We start from the raw sequence: 20,849 nt of genomic DNA, 5'->3' as shown, positions 1-20,849 counted from the left end.
AGGGAATATTACCCTAGCTCATTGACCAGTCAGGGCGGAGCTGGCAAAACGAAGGCTGCAAAAGAGTTATTGTTTGTGCTATTGTTTCGTTTCATCACACATCTACGCGAGTTTTAAAAGCTGGCTATTCAAAAGACTTGAGCTTTCCAAAGGCTGTTTGCGCCTGACTTTCTGCCATAGTTAATTGCATACCAAAACCTTATTGAAAACTGTAAAATCAACATACATGTCACGTCATTCCAAATGTATCACAAACTTACGAACGGCGATTTTTCCCAGCTCAGGAACTGATTATCCAAAGAGTTCAGCCTCTCGATTTCTTAGAAAACACTTCAAGCGTCTAGCCCATGGAAACCTACCGTCTACTAACGGTATATCCATAGCATATTCCTTTCATGGAAGAAAAAAATGTCCTCTTTTTGTCCGCACTTCACTTTGCCGACTGACGGAGTTTATGGAGTTGTCAGGCTACACCATATAATATGAATAAAGGCTGATAGTTTCTAAAGAAACTGTTTTGGGTTGCGTCGGTGGAGGTAACGAAATAATTTGGATATATCAACAAAGTTGAAATAGTAAATTGGCCACCGTAACGATTACAAAAGCTGACGTTTCGAGCGTTAGCCCTTCGTCGGAGCGAATAGAGGAATTGTGGGTTGTGTGTGCTTTTAAAGGCAGAAAATGGAGCTACGTTATTGGTGGGAACATGGCAACGAGAAAAATTATATACACCATATAATAACTTTTACGTCTCAGAGGCTGGATAAAGACAAAAAACGTCGTTGATCTCGACGGACTCATGAAGATGCTGGCGGAAACTCCCAGTGAGGAATTTTATTATAAAAGCTATAACCGTTCTTTCGGACATTGAATATGATCTAAATGTGTTCTCAGTTGTGATCTTTTCGAACGGTGAGAATATCACAAATGAAGAAAGGCAAGTTATCGTGGTTGCCAGCCATTTTAAGTGTCGACTTAGATATCCAATGATTGCAAATTGTTGGTTCTATAGGCCAAAATCAATGAAAATGACAATCTAAAACGTTTCTTAGCAAGCAAGTAAAATAGAGATTTTGAGGGATTTCCTTTCCTCACGCCCTCATCCATTCTCCGTGATGCTAATGTAATTACTATTCGAATCATTTGAAATTTAGGCTGCGTCTCCTTTAATGAGTCTTAATCCGGAGTTTGAGATAAAATATTCCATAGTAGTTAGTTTTACATGTATACTTGACTGAAATATTAAAAAGTATCAAACAAATGAATATGAAACGATCGTGTAAGCGTATTATTGAGTGTGACATAAGTGAAGTTGGAGAAAAACTCAGCTTTCACTCTCCGCTGATGTTGAATTAACTAATTAGGGTTTATTATAAGGAAAAGGGTTAATTAGTTATTTCAAAAAAGTTTTTAACTAGTTTTGTTGTAAATACGAAACGTTTCAATTTGCAAAAATATATGATAAGCAGCGGTGTGTTGAAATAAAATGACAAAAGGAATTTCATTTCAGAAGCTAAGAAACCGCACCGTGATCCAATGTTTTATAACAGTCTGTTGAGCCGGTACTATTGCAGCACCAGCAGGTTAAACTAATAACAAATGATAACGAACAAATCACTAAACAGAAATAACTGTTTATAAAATAATAATCCTCCACTGACATAAATATAATATAGTAAAGTCTTATATTAGCAAACAGTGGCCTCTGTAGCGTAATGGAAAACGCGTAGCCCTCCTATTCCACCGGCCAACGCCTGCAAAAGGAGCGTAGCCGAAGATTGCGGGTTCGAGTCCCGTCGGAGGTGTTGTAATATTTCCTTAATTTCTAGGTTGAGCTGCCATTATGATAAAATTACAAAAGGCAGTTTTCTCAAAGCAGGAAGAAAACTATATCAAAGTTAAGAAGACTTGAGTAAGATTGTAATCACAACCTCATATGACTTTATACACGTACTTAAAGTACGTTTAGATGTGGTTCACAATGGTCGGCTTCTGTTTTCTGGCTCCGGTCAGGCCATGATATTCGAGTTAGTGTTTTCAACATTTTTCTTTAACGTAGGTCTTATTACGAGCTGATCTGTAATCACCTCGTGTTTATCTTTATCAGCTGGTTCTGGCATTTCGAAATTTAATTTTTTGGGTTCGTTAATCAGACAACTTTAATAGGTTATTACGTCTCCCTCTTTAAATAAAGCTATTCATTTATTCAGTCATTCATTCGATGACTTGTCTTTGAACATTTGAGCCATTCCCGTCGTTCGAAAGGATCCCAACTGAAGACATTTAGATCATGTGAAGTGTTCCAAAAACCGTAAATAGCTTTAATCATAAAACTCCTCATTGGGAGTTTCGCCAGCATATTCATGAGTATGTTGCAAATGTAGTATATATGTGTTATTAACCAAGCTTGTTCAGTCAAGATGGCTGGATATTGGTCGAGTTCTTTTTTTTGCATTTTTATGGACCGAGACGAAATACAGGTCCATAAAAATGCAAAAAATGAATGAGGCTAATATCCAGCCATCTTGACCGAACAAGCTTGGTTAATAAAGGATTGATTATATTGCAAAACGATTTCGCTTTATTAAGAATCAAGAACGACTTGTTTACCTCGAGAGCCGCTAAAGAAGGGCAAGATGGGCCCATCTTGCCCACTCGGGATTGCCCACTTTGATACCGCGCATGAAAAAAATTAAATTAGAGCTACTTTCGTAATTCCTGGACAATGTAGGCGATGGAAACGCAAAAAGCGGCAGAAGATATGTCAAAAAAAAAGAAAAGAGAGTTTCTTGTGCTACAAACACAGTTGGCTTTCTTTCGGTCTGTTTAAGTGACTCAGTGCTAAGTTATAATGAGAGAACCTGCTTTCCAGCGCCAGTCGTTGAAAGTAGTTAGTGCTGTAAGCTAAGCATCGCGTGAGTAAATGATGTTCAGCGATGTGATTGATGGTGTCATGGACCATTTTTCGTCGATCGTTTCTGTTAAGTCTTGCGTTCAGATTCATACCATTTTCTCCAATATAGGAAGTTCTATAGTCGGAGAAATTGATCTTGTTAACTTCCTCTTGGTTTTTGATTAGTTTGTCCTTGTCTTTGATGTTATTTAGTAAATTATATGACTTAGTGATCTGTGAAAGGGAGATGCGTGTATCATCAATTTGCAATTGTAGGATCCGCGATGTGTTTCAGAAATGGCCTTGTGTACAGTATATGGTATGGTAGTAAGGGGAATTAGCTCAAATGGTAGAGCGCCCGCTTTGCATGCGGGAGGTATCGGGATCGATACCCGGATTCTCCATCTGGAGATTCTATGTTTTATTTTTCTATTAGTCTAAAGTTTTTGTCACCACTAGTTTATGCTTGTAAAAGGAGAGAGTTTCGTAGTTCCAGCTTATATTGGAGCCTACGATAGGTTTTTCGTTACGGTTACTTTTTTCCGATTTTGACGGCTGACGGTTAAATATTTGGATCTTTGACGGCTGACGGTTGAATTTTTGGTCTGAAAGTGACCAGGAAAGTATTTCTTCAATGATTGTAAGTTAATATTAAGATTTTAAATTTTGACGAAAAATAACCTTTATTGAATCCAACATGAAAGTGTATAAAAAATTTAAAAACATCTTGCAAGTTACAATTCTCCTTTTAAGGAAAAATATCACCAACCTAAACTACATAAATCAGATATAGTGAAATATATGAAGTTCATATATTTTGAACTGCGGTATTAGATACGTATGATGCACGATCCTCGCAGTAGATAGCGCTATTTAAGCAATAGCGAAAATCAGACCTGAAAAAAATCAGGCCTGTACGGGATTCGAACCACGGACCTCTGCGATACTAGTGCAGCGCTCTACCAATTGAGATAACAAGCCAACTGGGAGCAGGCCGTTAAGTTGATTCGTAATAAACCCGTGAAAGTGATAAATCAGATATAGTGAAATATATGAAGTTCATATATTTTGAACTGCGGTATTAGATACGTATGATGCACGATCCTCGTACAGGCCTGATTTTTTTCAGGTCTGACTTTCGCTATTGCTTAAATAGCGCTATCTACTGCGAGGATCGTGCATCATACGTATCTAAACTACATAATTATATGGCTATGAATAATAAAGTTATAATGTGCTGTTTAGGTAGTCTATATCTTACTTTAAGTCTCTTGACAAAGGAAATGCAAAGTCTTCAAAAGTTCAACGCAAAAGAGAAATAAGAAAAATTTACTTTAAAAATAATAAAAATAATCTATAATTCATGAGTTTAAGGAAGTCTTGCTCGACCTTTCTATACTTCCAGATCCCTGTCTTTAATGTTTGAGTTCTTCCTTCTCGGGGTTCTAGATCCCCTTAGACATAAGAGCGCGTTCCGCAAAATTGCAAAGGACACTTTCGCTCTGACCCATGAAATTGTTGTGGCGCAGCTCTCTTGCTTTTTAACAGATAATAGCTCGGCTAATCTTGAGTGGTACCTCAGGCATTCGTTAGCCATCCCACGCGTCGTGGTAAATACCAATGGGGTGAAAGTGCCTTGCTCTTCTTCTGTTACACGGGAGTTGTATTTTCGCTTCTTTTCATTTTCATTTTACAGATTTACAGGTTTCATTTCCATGAAACCTGTAAATCTGCTTGGGGCTAAGATCTCTGTATGAGTCTGCATTGGGATGACACACCCTTATATCGAAAAGAGCAGCCCTCTGTCGCTCCCAGAATCCCCTACAGTGGACGTCGAGGTGTGCGTCAGGGGCTGGATTAGTCCCTCTGGGAAATTCTTCACCTGTAATAGGTTATTAAAACGGTTCCACCTGCACATCGTAACAGACCATGTCGAGCAGCTCGGCTCGCTTACCCTAACAGACGCTGAATACTCCGCATCTGCAGTATCAGATGGATTAATGAGCCCAAGGCCTCCCATACGCACCAGTAATGCTACCAGACTACGCTCTTCCTCAGAACAGTTACGTTCTATGATCGACGGTATAAGTACATCTGAGATTGTATGCTTTAAAGGCTGCAGTAGGTTTTCAATATCCGGCAGTGTTCTCATAAAGTACGTCCACCATTGTCGGAGCCCAAATGTGAATGCGGCGTAACTAGCTTCTGGCTGAGAACTTGGAAACTCCGCCAACCTCGTCACTTCTTTCACCCACTCTTCTACCTTGCTACCCACATATTGCTCAAGACAAGACCGAGAGCCCAGTGCAGCGCCAAGGTGTTTGCGTCCCTCGGTGGTGAAATTGATATCAGTCTCTGCAAACATTTCCTTCGCGTGGCCTTCCTTTTCCGGCTTAACAACAAGCCATCATTTCTTGGAGTTAGGATAGTATCTAAGGTTAATATCCAAGTTAATATTAAGATTAATATTAATTAATAAAGTAAGTTAATATTTAGACGAAAGTTAAGTTTAAGACGGTCTAACAATGAAGAGTACTCCCTCATTGTTAGACCTCTAACAATAATTTATGATTAGTTTCAAACGATACCTTGCTTCCTTCTGTTACACGTGCAAACCACATTACCAGAATCTTGTAGACTGACTCCCCATGCTGGATTCGTGAGAGCGGTTATCTACACCTGTTACATTTGGCGATCAATAACACTATATTCGAGAGCGCCTTCATATCGCGGCAGCTCGTTAAAGTTTTACTCAGCCTTATTGCTATCTCTGAGTTGTTGTAGCCCATCCTGATGACATTGCTAAACCTCCGAAGTAAACTTCTCGCTAGTGACTTAGTCGAACGGCGGGAATAACGTTGCGTGGGGTGGCCACTGACAAGAATCAATGATTTATCAAAGAGGTTAGCCATTCATTTTATAAATATCAACTATCAAATTAGGTATCAAAATATTTTCAACTGTTAGTTTAGGAAAAAATCAGTGAACAGGACCATAAAGTGAATATATAAATAGAAAAGTGGAGACTGATTTACCAGTTTAAAGATGCTTTAACACCTTTTATTGTACGCGGTTTTTCCTTCATTGACGGCCATCGGTTGAACAATGATGAAATGATGTACCTCAGACACTATAACGATAGCTGGGCAGTCGCTTTCTTGGATTAGGGTGTTCCCTTTCCCTTTTCTCTCTCTTTTAACTTATAAAATGCGGACTGCAGACTGCAGACCAGGGGTAAAATGCAGACTGAGTGTAAAATAAAATATTAATAATAAAAAACGAGTCATGAGGATGAAATAAATAATGTTCGTACCTGTAAAATAATGTCACGTCAGGACTCACAAAACACACGTAGGCCGCTTCACGCAGTAAACTCACATGGTCCTCAACTCACATGGCCCTAGAAACGTTGAGTTTTGGCAACTCCTCTATCAAAATGGTCATAGTAACAATTATTTGAGAATGCGAAATGTTATAATTTTTCGTGTTTGGATAGCCCAGTGTCACCTTTCAGCAAACATCAATTCACAAACCTCTTGATACATTGAAGTCGAGTACAAAGATTGAATGTCTTTCACAAACTATGCTCAATACCTAAAATTTTACCTTGCCTTGTTGTTGTCCTGTCGTGTTTTGCTTGCCTTGTCTTCCGAACAATCCCAAGGCCATATGAAGAATAGAAACGCTGAAAGAGTTACTCGGTCCCAGACCTAATCGCGTCAGCACAATTCAAAATGGCCCACACGTAAACAAAGGTAAGATGCGTAGAATATATTATGATTAGTTTGGGCGCTTGTGGGAAACTTGGTTCAAGAAAATGGGGAGTTCAAGAACTCGAGGTTGATAATAAGTTTGACTAAGGCGAATAAACGCCTTTTGGTTTGAGTTTTCGGGATTTTGAAAAAAAATTACGGGTACGCGTAGGAACACTCCCAAGTCTTGTTTTTTATTGTTGATATTTTATTTAACCCTCAGTCTGCATTTTAACCCTGGTCTGCAGTCTGCATTTTACCCTCGGTCTGCAGTCTGCGTTTTACACCGACCGATTTCGCTTTGTTCTCTCAACATTTACGTTTCTTGTTACATAGTTGGTACATAGTTCAATTAATGGATAGGGGAGAAATTGCCGTTGTTTGAAATTCGTCAAAGCTACAGTTATCTGTTGTCATCAGCTGTTCTCTTGGGTTTTTATCATTGACGATTGACAGGTCGCAGTTTTTTCCTTAGAGTATGGGAAGACAATGTAAGGACATAAGCTGATATTCTCTCACTAGAGGATGTCTGCTCACTATGGTGCAGCCGTAGTTGACGCAGGTTTCACAGTAACCAAACATGTTAATGTAAATTATAAGGAACGTGAACCTTGATATGGGCCACCAGAAAATCGCATGACAGCAATTGATGACTGTTGATTGGAACTGTTCTCTTTACGTTTTGCTTTATTTCGCCCATTAACTATTGTGGACATTGCGGTGTCTGTACACTATAACACAACTCATTCACAAGAAATGTTAACGTTCCGATCATTCCTATAGATAAGTGAATTTCTTTGGCATTATCAAAGAGAATCAAGGTTCAAAATCTCTACTCTATTCAAGACAGAAGGAGCCTGTCCGGGAGTCGAACCCGGGACTGCTCGCACCCTAAACGAGAATCATGCTACTACACCAACAGGCCATATTGATGCTAATGTTGAACTTTTTTATATGTGAATTTCTTTTTATGAGTAGCAGGTATCAAGTATGTTGTCAGAAGATCACTTTGAGCTACCTTTGCCCAGTTTTAAAGCGAGTGATGTTTTCTAGATATAATCGTTAAAGTTGCCTTAACCTGCCTTCCTAAGACTGTCCATCTAAAAACTCTCAGTTTAGGCAATGTTTGATATTTAAGGTTGTTGTCGTTTATCGTGGTATAGTACAAGCGCACTGGTTGATAAGAACGAGGAAGTTATTCAATTAGTGGGCAACATTACAAGGCTGGTATACTTATCAGTTTGGATGCGATCGAACTGGCCCCTCGCCTATACCTGTACCATCTGGGAAGTTTGACTCCAGCTTAGTCTTTAAAACTTCGAAAATTAGTATCTCATTGCTTCTGACAGATTGTGTTTGAACATAATTAGTTTTCTTCCAATGTTCGTCACATCTGTGTAAATTAAACGCATAGTTGGAGGTATGAAACACCTGCGACCTATTTTTGAGATTATTCATCTATGCAGAAAGAGAACTTTTGTTAGCCAAGTGCCATTGACGAAGAACATTGTGATGTAGTTTCAGAGGATGCAAGAAAAACAGAGGTTTGGAAAAGAAGCATATAGATATGTGAAAAAAAGTTAGATTTGTTTGGTCCGTGTGAGGCTTGAACTCACGACCTTGGCGTTATCAGCACCACGCTCTGCCGACTGAGCTAACGAACCTAACATGCTTTCATTAACATTTTTTGTTAGATCTATTCCTTATAAATGATTTCAAAAAGAGAGAAAAATGAAATGTGGCAACGGATATGAAATCCAGCTAGGTAAGAAGCCAATAAAGCTACTGGCCAGCTATTATTACAGTGTCTGAGGTGCATCGTTTCATCATTGGCGCATCTTTCCTTTTCGACCAAATCCCTCAAAATTTATCAGAAACATTTATTTAGGTCAAAAAATAGTTTTACTGAAAACCCAAATGCAAGGCTGGAGTACGTGAACATCCCAATGTGAGTCGGGTGTGGTAACCACTACATGACTACAGAGACCAAAATGAGGGACAGGACAGCTTAAGGAAGAAAGAAAACTAAGAGAAGTTTTATTTTGTGTATAGTGACAATGAGAGTCAAATACAGCACACAACATAATCAGAAGGTCTTGATCCTCCATTTCGAAGTGCATGTACGAGGAAAACATATTGCAATATGTTACGAGGATCGAATTATTTTTACTGAATCTGTCAGGCGATCGCAGACTTTTCTAGAATTATCTATAGTCTGTAATATTCCAGAAACTTCTTTCATGTGACTCAGCAGTTTCCAAAAATAGTACAACTTGTAATACGCTATAAATAGTAATAGAACATTCTAGAGAACTAAAGTAAATGTATAAAAGCTGGCTTGTGAGAAGTACAAAAAAGATTTGCCCGAGGGCTTACCCTCGTGGCTTGCTGACTGAACTTGTGGAAGCTATGATATGACAAGGCTATGACCCTTTGACCTTGCGATATCCGAAGAGAAGAAAGAGATGAAAAAGACGATAATCGAGAGAGGAAGAAGATAGAGAATATAGAGTTTACTATGGAGTCCTCCGGAAGAGTTTGTGTACAAGGAAAGAATGCGATAAATCAAGAAAGCCAAGCGCTGTGGTCTTCAGTCGGCGGATGTTGGAATTGGAAGTTGATCAAGACGACGAACACCTACACGGCATGAAGGATTGTAAGCCTGCTTTATGAACTGCTTAACTTAATCTCTAACCTAAGTAAATTAGACGATGTAATTGAACTAATTAAATAATAGTTAAAACGGGTAACTGCTTGTTGTTACATTTTTGTTGCGTGCCATATATCGTACTCGGGAGTCTATTTTCATATATGCTTTGTTAGCGGACATTTCTTGGTCATTCGTGCACGTAACAAATATAAGTAGGTATCAAGAAACTTAATGAATATATGAACTTCATATATTCATCGTATCTGATTTATCATCACGGGTTTATTACGAATCAACTTAACGGCCTGCTCAATTGTTAGCTCAATTGGTAGAGCGCTGCACTAGTATCGCAGAGGTCAGTGGTTCGAATCCCGTACAGGCTTGATTTTTTTCAGGTCTGATTTTCGCTATCGCATAATTAGCGCTCTCTATCGCATAATTAGCGCGATTAGGGATCGTGTATCATACGTTTCTTTTCATTATTGTACAATGACGCGGGATTTTTTCTCTGCACTTGGGTAGACGATTCGCCGTACTATTTGGGCAAGGGATTTGTAAGTATAAAACCTTAATTGCTGACTGTGCTTAGTACCTGGGAACGCCAGTCTTTTTTTTTTTTCTTTCTTTTCGGTTTGGATCACCCATCTGGTCCTTGGCCTTTTTCGGTGGGTCCGAGCTTGGTTGTGGCCCATCCAGGTTTTCAGCTTTGCTGAACTTGGTGGGTTTCCTTTCCTTTTTCGCCTTTTGAAGCAGGCTTTTTGAGCCCTTTCCTTTTTCCTTTTTGAGTGATGGTTTTGGTTTGCGCCAGAACATGTGTTGTGTATGCTACGGCGGCAGTTACGGTCAACTCTAGACCGGATGTTCTTAAAATACTAGAAAAAGTAGTTAATTTCAGTAAATTGTCGGTCGTTCAATTTGTTCCCAGAGGGCTCATTCGCCTTACGTTCAAGGATCCGGATGACAAAGCGAGTCTGTTAGAGCGCGGTATACTTAATCTTAATGGTGAGGAGTGTAGCGTTACAAACTCTGATCGTCGTCATACTCTTGTTTACATTCATCATTACCCTGCCGAAGGGGATGATGAAATTCTGTGTGACGACTTCAAACATTTCGGTAAAGTTGTCTTCTGTAAACGTCAGACTTTTATTGGGAGACCTGATCTCTTTACCGGCTCACGCATCCTCACGATGTCGCTTGAAAAACCCATACCGGCGGAGATTACAATCGATGGATACCCTGTTCATATCTGGTATCGCGGTATAAAACCTTTCTGTTCAATTTGCAAAACCATGGGTCATCAGGCTGCTGATTGTGCTTTTAATGGGAAATGCATGAGATGTGGGGAAGCAGGTCATTGGGCTCGTAATTGCCCTTCTCGTCGAAGTGATAATGTCTGCGGCCCTACGCTCCCAGGAGCTAGCGTTGTCCCACCGGCTGCTGATTTCCCGCCAATCTCCGCTGGAAACGCGGCTAACCTGCTGGTCAACGCTCCCATTCCGTCAAATACGGTTGATCCTGTCGTTATCACTGTTCCTAGCGAAGTTGTTAAACAATCTGAGGCCTCAGAACCTAATTGTAATCCTGGTCAAAATACCAGCCAACCAATTAATGTTAACAATACTGTCGTAGAAAATAGTAGTAACTCTGGTCAAAGTACCAGACAAATAGTTAATGTCAATGATAACAATAGTAAGTCTGGTACCAGACATGTAACTAAGTAAATAATAGTAATTCTGGTCAAAGCACCAGTCAAGTAGTTAATAGTAGTAGTAAGTCTGGTCAAAGCACCACTAAAGTAATTAATGTTAACAATTGTTCTGTTGTTGGTGACATTGAAGAGGATATCACCGAATTTTCTTCTCAAGACTCTACCCCTGTTCAGGGCTCTGAGTCCCCTGTTATCTCGGAGTTTTCCTCTCCTCTCACGCGAAGTGTGTCCTTTGACAACTTCGAAACTGTCACCAGAAAGCGCCCTGCCAAAAAACGTGCGATGGTTCCATCCAATGCTCAATTGTCCAGCACGATCTCTAAGCGGCCGAAGGCTGTTCCCAATCTTCCTAATAAGAAGGGGAAGCCTCAGCCCTGGCTTTCATGAGGGTTATCCATCTTTTCCTCATGTCTTTGTCTGTACTTACTTTAAATGCTAATTGTATCAGAGACCGGTCTAAGCGAGATGGTCTTGTGCAGTAGTTGCGAAACTTACCTGTGAGTGTAGACCTGGTCTGCCTCCAGGAAACGCATTGTACGTCCGCAAATGAGTGTCGTTCTTGGTTTCTTTCCTCTGGCTTTAACTCTGTACTATCTCCAGGCTCTACTCATTCTCGCGGGTGTGTGATTCTTTACAGCCCCACGTTGTCTTTATCTAACTCTTGGACCGATTCTGACGGCCGTTTTCTCCAGTGTGAATTCTCCTTTCGTAACCAATCTTTCCGTGTCTGTAGTTTGTACGCTCCGAATCGCAACCCTGCACGAGACCAGTTTCTAGACGGGATCCACCCTCAAGTGGACCCCTCCATTCCTACGCTATTGCCCCCTGTCCCCCCTCCTCAAGTTGGCCGACATTAAGTCCTTGGAGAATCGTAGGCAATTGCAATCGTTAGTTATGTTATATAAGTGCAAAGTGTATGTATGTATGAAAGCGGCGAGGTAAATATCCATCGCGAGCCTTTTCTAATCTCTTATATTATTTCACCATGCCTCGCTTAAATTCTCTTAGAGAAGCTATTTCATCTGGAGAACAAACTCTCTCTAGCAATGTTTCTTGCAGATGGAGTGCACCTGTTTTGAATCAAGTTAAAATTGACATTCAGGTATTTCGCTTTGTTCTCTCAACATTTATGTTTCCTGCTTATTACTACATCGTTCAATTAATGGTTAGGGGAGAAATTGCCGTTGTTTGAGATTCGCCAAAGTTACAATTATCTGTTGTCATCAGCTGTTGGGTTTTTATCATTGACGATTGAGTATTGTTTTGCTCACCAGGTTGCAGTTTTTTCCTTAGAGTATGGGAAGACAGTACAATACAAGGACATAGCTAATATTATCTCAATAGAGGATGTCTGCTCACTATGATGCCGCCATAGTTGACGCAGGTTTCACAGTAACCAAACATGTTAATGCAAATTATGAGGAACGTGAACGTTGATATGAGCCACCGGAAAAATCGTATGACAGCAATTGATGACTGTTGATTGGAACTGTTGTCTTTTGTTTTACTTTATTTCGCCCATCAACCATTGTGAACATTGTGGTGTCTGTACACTATAACAAAACTCAGTCAAAAGAAATATAAACGTTGCGATCATTCCTATAGAGAAATGAATTTCTTTGGCATTATCTGAAAGAATCAAGGTTCAAAATCTCTACCCTATTCAAGACAGAAGGGGCCTGTCCGGGATTTGAATCCGGCATCTCTCGCACCCTAACCGAGAATCATGCCACTAGACCAACCGGCCATATTCATATTAATATTAAATTTTTAAATGTGTGAATTTCTTTTTATGAGAAGCAGGTGTTAAGTGTGTTTTCAGATAATCACTTTGAGCTACCTTGGCCCAGTTTTAAAGCGAGTGATGTTTTCAAGATATAGTCGTTAAAGTTGCCTTAACCTGCCCTCCTAATACTGTCCCTCTAAAACCTCTCAGTTTAGGAAATCTTTGACATTTAAAGTTGTTGTTGTTGTCTTTTATTGTGGTATAGAAGAAGTACACTGGTTGATAAGAACGAGCAACATTACAAGGCTGGTATACGTATCAGTTCGGATGCCGATCAATTGGCCCCTGGCCTATATATCCTTGTATCTTCTGGGAAGTTTGAATGCAGCTTAGGCTGTAAAGCTTCGAAAATGAGTATTTCATTAACTCTGACAGGTTGTTTTTGTGCACAATTAGTTTTCTTCCAATTATCTTCCCATCTGTGTAAATTAAACGCATTGTTGGAGGTATACAACACCTGCGAGCTATTTTTTCACTGATGAAGAACATTGTGATGTAGTTTCAGGGGATGGAAGAAAAACAGAGGTTTGGAAAAGAACCATATATATATATATGTGAAAAAAAGTTACATTTGTTTGGTCCGTGTGAGGCTTGAACTCACGACCTTGGCGTTATCAGCATCACGCTCTGCCGACTGAGCTAACGGACCTAACATACTTTCGTTCAACATTTTTTGTTAGCACTAGTTTTATTCATGTCAGATCTATTCCTTATAAATGATTTTAGAAAGAGAGAAAAATGAAACGTGCAATGCATATGAACGGGAAGGAAACATCGTAATCAGAGAGGTAAGAAGCCAAGAAAGGTACTGGGCAGCTATTATTATAGTGTCTGAAGTGCATCGTTTCATCATTGGCGCATCTTTCCTTTTCGACCATATCCTTCAAAATTTAGCACAAACATTTATTTAGGTCATCTCAATTTAATGTTTCGTTTCCCACCTCCTCCCTCTCGTGAAGGTGAGTCGGTCGGTCGGTCGGTCGGGTAAAAAAAAAAACCCTACACTTGAAGGGGTCTGGGTGGCAGAGAAGGCCGGGCTGCTAAGTACGAAAGTTTGGTTACAAAGTTAACTCGAAAACGTGGTTTCTTCGTTCGTTATTCTTTATTTGGAGACAGTAATTCATGTGCACCTGTGATAAGATTACGAAAAGAGAAGAGGGTTGTGGCCTTACCTAGGGTAAAGTTCGTTGACAAGAACTTGTCGTTTCAAGAAGTGCTCACCGATGTGTATGATGGAGATTTAGATGTACGTGTCAAATGTAGAGTGGGATTTAAAAAGCCTGTAGATGCAGAACCGAAACATTGAATTTCGTTTCAGTCGATCTCGTAGAAAACGTTGGAACGATTGTTAATGTCCACGGTGCGAACTTTGTAGATTTTGATGTTCTAGACGAAGAACCACAGGCAAAAGCTGTCAAGCCATTGAATGCTTTCGACGTTCTGATTAAAGCGGCGAGCACAAAGATACTTCCGCCGGAAATGGAATGGGTGGAGCTGCATAATCATCTTCCACCCAAAGCAATGGGTGGAACTGCATAACCATCTTCTGCAGCTCGCAAAAATCCTATACCCTGGTGCAGGTTTTCCTCCTGCAGAGGTGAAATCTTCAAGTGCGTTTCCATTTTAGAATGTTGTTTTTTTCCTCTTTTAATTGATACAATGGTATATTGTTTAATATTAAACAATCTTCATCGTACGCCAGGATCAATTTCATGCAGTGATCCAGTGAAAGCAGTATTATTCGTGCAAAAAGTTTGACCTGATCTGTTGCGGATGTGGAAGCACAGAACCCGATGCATCAGTGAATGAAGATGAAGGGCCAATAAAAGTGGTTCACCCTGTTTGTCGGACCTGCTCGGAAAAGGGTGCCAAGCCTTTTGTCTCCGCACCGAAAACAGTAAAATCATCCGCCGGCAAGAAGAAGAAGAAGAAACCTTGAATGCAAGTTCGTGTTAAAACTAAAGTTTCAGTCGCCCTCATTATGAGATTGAGACTGACAAGCAAGACTGTTAGAAAGTTACTGTTTGATGAAAAAAGCTGTCTTGACAAAATGTTCTTTTCCAAGAATCATTCAGTTTGTGTTCCAGTTACTTTTGCATGCTAAATCTCACATTTAGTCTTGAAGGTATAATTAGATGGTAAAAGATGCTTATTAAAACGACTGTCAAATGTCTAAAAAGGCTTTAAAAACGATGCAGGAATTGTTTTTTTATTTACTTTTTCAAAAAATTGGGTCGGTCGGGCGATGGGAAACGAAGCATTAAATTGAGATGGCCTTAGGTCTACAAGTAATTTTACTGAGAACCCAAATATTCCTGGCAAGGCTCGAGTATGTGAACATCTGAATGTGAGTCGGATGTGGTTACCACTACATGACTACAGAGACCAAAATGAGGGACAGGATAGCTTAAGGAAGAAAGAAAACTCCAAGAAATTTTCTTTTGTGTATGGTGACACCGAGTGTCAAATACAACACCCGACATATTCAAAAGGTCTTGGTCCTCCTTTTCGAAGTGCATATGCGAGTAAAACACATTGCAATATAAGTAGGTATTAAGAAATTTTCTTTTCACTATTGAACAATAAGCTCAGTAGTATTCCATTGTAAATTTAAAAAAAAAAACCATAGCAACAGATGGAGAATCCGGGTATCGATCCCGCTACCTCCCGCATGCTAAGCGGGCGCTCTACCACTTGAGCTAGATATTGTGTGTGCTCTTTACCAGTCATTGATATTTTTTGAGCTTTGTTGATCAATAACGTTATAGCTTTGTACCCTGAGCAACATTTGATCTTGTAGTCCAGTCTTTCGGGTGGGAGCAATCCAGTATCTGGATGAGAGTAGTCCTGAGAATGGCTGTGGTTGGTTAATAGTAACAGACGTTTCGTCAACCTTAGCAGAAGTCATCGTCAGAGCATTCGTTGTCAGTTGAGTGCTGTAAGTCCGATGCATGTTGACACAAATGTTTACAGAGAATTTCAGACTGCCTCTTTTGCTGTGATGAGAGTTTCCAATGAAACACAATTTGCAGCCGGAAAGTGACCCATACTGACAAATTACTCTGCGAGTCATCCTACAACCCGCGAGAAACTTGCAACTAGTTTGCAGCACGACGGGCAGCCTGTTCGACAAAAAAATTACCTTGATCGTGTCGAAGAAAAACTACAACGATGATTTCATTCGCCATAACAGAGTTATCCTCGGTTAAAAACCTCACAACTGACGTCACGCTAAAGGTTAAAGAAGTTAAACGGTTTGCATGAGTCAGTGGTAAATCAATGGATCTTTAGATCGATGGATCAGTAGATCGATAGATAGATCGATGGATCGTTATAAGATCAATGGATCAGTAGAATGATGGAACAATAGATCGATGAATTGGTAGATGGATTGTGCGCAGTTTCTGAAGTGGTCCACTGCCACCCTTTTTTGGTATTTTAGTCACTACCCTCTGTATTGCATGAAAAGGATCAAGCTTTATAGACACCTCATCAAAAATAGAATTCAGTTTATGCCTCCACTGGCAACAGTTGTCAATATAGAAATGGTTAACAACACAACCTTTAGAGGCAAGTCTGTCTTTTAAACTGGTCAACAGATCTTCAACTTTATCAAAAGTTGTTCCCTTGCAAAGTTTCCAGGCTAAAACTATACCAATTTCGTTCATAACTATGAATAAACTGTCATACAGCTGTATAAAGACTGATAGTTTCGAAAGAAACTGTTTGGGGCTGCGTCGGTGGGAGTAACGAAATAATTTGGATCTATCAACAAAGTTGAAATGGTAAATTACAAAAGCTGACGTTTCGAGCGTTAGCCCTTCGTCGGAGCGAATAGAGGAATTGTGGGTTTTGTGTGCTTTTAAAGGCAGAAAATGGAGCTACGTTATTGGTGGGAGCATGGCAACGAGAAAAACATGAATAAATTAGTGGAATGAAAAGCGTTCGTTGATCCCTGTGGGATTTAGACTGCCGGTTTGAAAGATGAGCTTTTGTTCAAGATTTTTACGGCTTTCCGTGCCACCTAAGTGCAAGGAAAGACCGCAGATTGCCATGTGTTGCTTAGAATGATTAGGTAAATTAAAATGTCTAGCGACTGGTTTCGATGTGTCCTTGTCATTCCTTTCCACGTCTCGAAGGTGTTCTCGGAATCGGTCACCTAGTCTTCTGCCTGTCTCGCCGATGTATATCTTTTTGCAATAAGTGCAAGTAATGCAATAGATTACATTGGCGGAGGTGCACGTGAAGTGATCGGTGATCTTAATGGATCGTTTAGGTCCCGATATTTTATCAGTGTTGTGAATGAAAGGACACGTTTTGCATCGTGCACGATGCAAAATAAGTCGCAGGTGTTTTATACCTCTATCTAGGCGTTTGATTTGCACAGACGCGAGGAAAATTGGAAGAAAAGCCTAAGCTTAATAATTCATGTTTAAAGTTATAAAATATAAGCTAAATCAGAAACAAAAAATTGTTGAAAAGTAAACAAAAAGGTTTTTTTGCTTGTAATGTCAATCCTTTGACGCTCATAGAATTATTTGATGGTGAGCTAGCTGGGTGATTGTGTAGTTTGTTCTAGACAATTGGGGCTTAGCTCTTAATCAGTGGAATTCAAAAGATATGTTTTTGAGAAAGATCCCTGGGCCATGAGAAGTAGAAAGCAACTTTCTCAACAAAATATCACGTACTGATCAGACTTCCACTGTTAAATGGCTAAGCGCAAACATCTGGAACAAACAATTCTTTAATTTGCACTTTATACTCGAGCACAAGAACTCTGTTTTATCCTGTTTTAATTAACTTGAAAGTTATCTTTCTCAGTTTGATTGTCTTATTATTAATGATGCAATTATTTGAATTTCTCACAGAGAGAATGAACCAGCAAACCGACCTGTATTAGCCACCATCTCGAAAGAGGTCAAAGAAATAGAGCAGATTCAAAATGAACCTCTTTGTACCGAAAGAAGAATTCTAGGTATGTTCAAACGGGGATTGTTTGGCCGAATAAACGCAATTTGTCTTTAACTTTGGATTGATTTTAGATGAGGCAAGTTCCCCATCTTTCCCCTTGCTCACTACAGCCCTGAAAACTGACAATCTTTTTTTATATAACTGATCTTGGCATACCTACCTTTCCTTTCAGATGCTATTTCTCAAAACTTTGCATCGTCAAAGAAAGGAAGACGACAGGAAGAAAATGGTACCTACGAGCAGTATCAGAAGGAGCAAAAGAAGCGCCAGAGAATTAAAAGGGTAAAAAAAGTTGTTTGGCTCTTTAACACTCAAATATCTTATCAGCTTGTATGTTTGAATAAATTTCAGAAGGTTTGAATTTAAGTTTGATCTAAAAACTGGTTAAGGTTCAAGTTACACTGTAGATCTGGTGATAAAAAACTTTTTATGCCAAGAACAACTCAAACCAGTGACACTGAGGTTCATTCAAAGGCTTTATAATTGTTTTATTGTAGGAGTTGTTCACCATTCAGTATTATAAAAACTTCTTTCACATTTTCCCTTTTAGAAACTGTATAAGAGACTCAAAGTGGCAAGTGAAGAAGAGAAGAGAGAACCAATTTTTGAGGCCCTGCATCCTAGTCTTGTCTCCTCAGATGAGTCTAATGAAAAAGATCCCACATCAATGGTGACAAGGCCCCTTACCTGGTGGACGGAAGAAGTTACCAACTTCTTCCATGTACTAGACCAGAGTTATAAGTCTCCCATGACGAATCAGCAAAAGAAGCAGTCAGTGAAAAGAAGGGTTGGTAGACCAAGTCATAGAAATAGTGGAGAGATTCCAGAAAAATTGCACTGGGCCGCCACTTATTAATCTAATTTTAATTTTAGTATACAGTTACTCAATTCTCTTCTAGGGATCATCTCCTATAAACTTGCTATATTTTTACCCAATGATACAGATAATTACGTATGATGCACGTTCCTCACAGTAGGGAACGCTATTTAAGCAATAGCGAAAATCAGACCTGAAAAAAATCAGGCCTGTACGGGATTCGAACCACGGACCTCTGCGATACTAGTGCAGCGCTCTACCAATTGAGCTAACAAGCCAACTGGGAGCAGGCCGTTAAGTTGATTCGTAATAAACCCGTGATGATAAATCAGATACAATGTATATATGAAGTTCATATATTTTGAACTGCGGTATTAGATACGTATGATGCACGATCCTCGCAGTAGGGAGCGCTATTTGTGCAATAGCGAAAAGGTCAGTGGTTCGAATCCCGTACAGGCCTAATTTTTTTCAGGTCTGATTTTCGCTATTGCATAAATAGCGCTCCCTACTGCCAGGATCGTGCATCATACGTATCTAATACCGCAGTTCAAAATATACGAACTTCATATATACATTGTATCTGATACAGATAATGTAGGTCTGCCATCTCCATTCTTCTATTCTCTCTGAATTAAGCTTTTAATTTGAGAATTTGCTGATTTCAGTTTTTTCACAAGAAACCACCTCATTTGGCAAATTTAAAGTGAGACTTCTGTACAATCATTGTCAATTACAAGAGAGTTTGAAGACTGTAAACACATACATGTCTAACATGTAATATTTTGAGCAATTTAAGTTATTGAGCAGTCTACATTTAAGTTATTGTCAGTGGAAAGTGAATTCAGTTTCTAGAATTTTTCCTTCCTTGACCACTATTTGGCACTTATGTTCAGGATTGAATGCAGGTGTTTTTTAGCAAATAATTCACATGTATGAATGGATTTTTGAACATTATCACACTACTTCATATTCACCATGTTCTAAACGAGTCAGGGATTGGGTTCGAGTTGGGACTGCAAAGCATCTATGGATTGATTGAAGGGACAAACACTCGACACTCATTTTTGCAAAGTGCTTATAATAGAAGTTTAGAAATTTAAACATATATCTAGAGATCAGTTTTCTGGTAATAGTTTGTATATATTGACCCACACAAGTTTTCAGACAGTCATCCTTCCAATTTTATCGTATGAATTGTACTGGAACGGTTAAGTTTTGCCTCTTTTTGGCTTTAGACAGAGAAATGTGTAAAGTAAAATAAGGCTAAGAAACATGATTGTTATCAGGCTCCATTTTGGACTCTGAATGAATTGTACCGCTAACGTCATTGTGCATTAATAAACTTGACGATAATTATTAAAGGATTGCTTCTCCTGTCTGGGAGTTTGAAATAGAACAAAATGCCTTGAGAACCTGCAGTAGAGTTCGACTGGATAATTCTTGTGAACATTTCGTTCACCGGGCGAAAAATGGTTGCGAACAGAAGAAAACATAGCATTTTCTATGCATTATACGAACTGCAAACTCTGGAAAACATTATGTTTTCCCGCATTTACACACATTAACCTTCCCGGAAAATGCGTGTTTTCAGCTGTTAACTCTGATGAATACGTTGTTGTTCACTCGGAAAATGTCAATGAACAAAAGGAAAACACGCTGTTTGCAGTGCGTTAACCGAATGGTTAATGCCGGAGAATGAATTGTTTACCTGCATCAGTTACCGCGAAGGAAAACTACCGAATAATGGAACGAATACTGGGATTCACCCATACGAAAACGCACAGAAAACGTCGGATTTTCCGCAGGCAAAACACGGGTAAACGCTAGTAAATTGCCACGTTTTCTGGTTAACGCTCCTTTTTTTTCCGTGAAAACTAATTATGTACAAACACAACTTGTCAGAATTATTTAAATACTAATTTTGGAAGATTTAAAGCCTAAGCTGGAGTCAAACTTTCCAGAGAATACAGGGAAAGACCAGGGGCCAATTCATTGGCATCCAAACTGATAACTTTGCCTACTAATTGAATAACGTCCTGGTTCTTATCAACCAGTAGACTTGTACTATACCACGATAAACGACAACAACGACCTTAAATATCAAAGATTGTCTAAACTGAGAGGTTTTAGAGGGACAGTATTTCGAGGGCAGGTTAAGGTTAAGATGATATCCAGAAAACATCACTCGCTTTAAACCTGGGCAAAGGTAGCTCAAATGATCATCTGACAACACACTCGATGCCCGCTATTCATAAAAAGAAATTCACAT

General features: G+C 39.4%; 2 non-coding genes and 1 pseudogene across 2 annotated transcripts; all 3 read right to left on the bottom strand.

Annotated features, from left to right (window-relative positions):
• Positions 1-4,103: 4,103 nt before the first annotated feature.
• Positions 4,104-20,849, bottom strand: part of LOC148723485 (uncharacterized) — a 38,331-nt pseudogene continuing 21,585 nt past the window's right edge.
• Positions 8,237-8,309, bottom strand: Trnai-gau (transfer RNA isoleucine (anticodon GAU)). Its single transcript has one exon. It is a non-coding gene; the product is annotated as a tRNA-Ile (tRNA).
• Positions 13,366-13,438, bottom strand: Trnai-gau (transfer RNA isoleucine (anticodon GAU)). Its single transcript has one exon. It is a non-coding gene; the product is annotated as a tRNA-Ile (tRNA).

The sequence above is a fragment of the Stylophora pistillata genome, chromosome 9, assembly GCF_964205215.1.
Source record: "Stylophora pistillata chromosome 9, jaStyPist1.2, whole genome shotgun sequence".
NCBI classification, from domain to species: Eukaryota; Metazoa; Cnidaria; class Anthozoa; order Scleractinia; family Pocilloporidae; genus Stylophora; species Stylophora pistillata.
The sequence above is the reverse complement of the archived record's forward strand: the minus strand, read 5'-3'. Positions and strand labels throughout refer to the sequence as shown.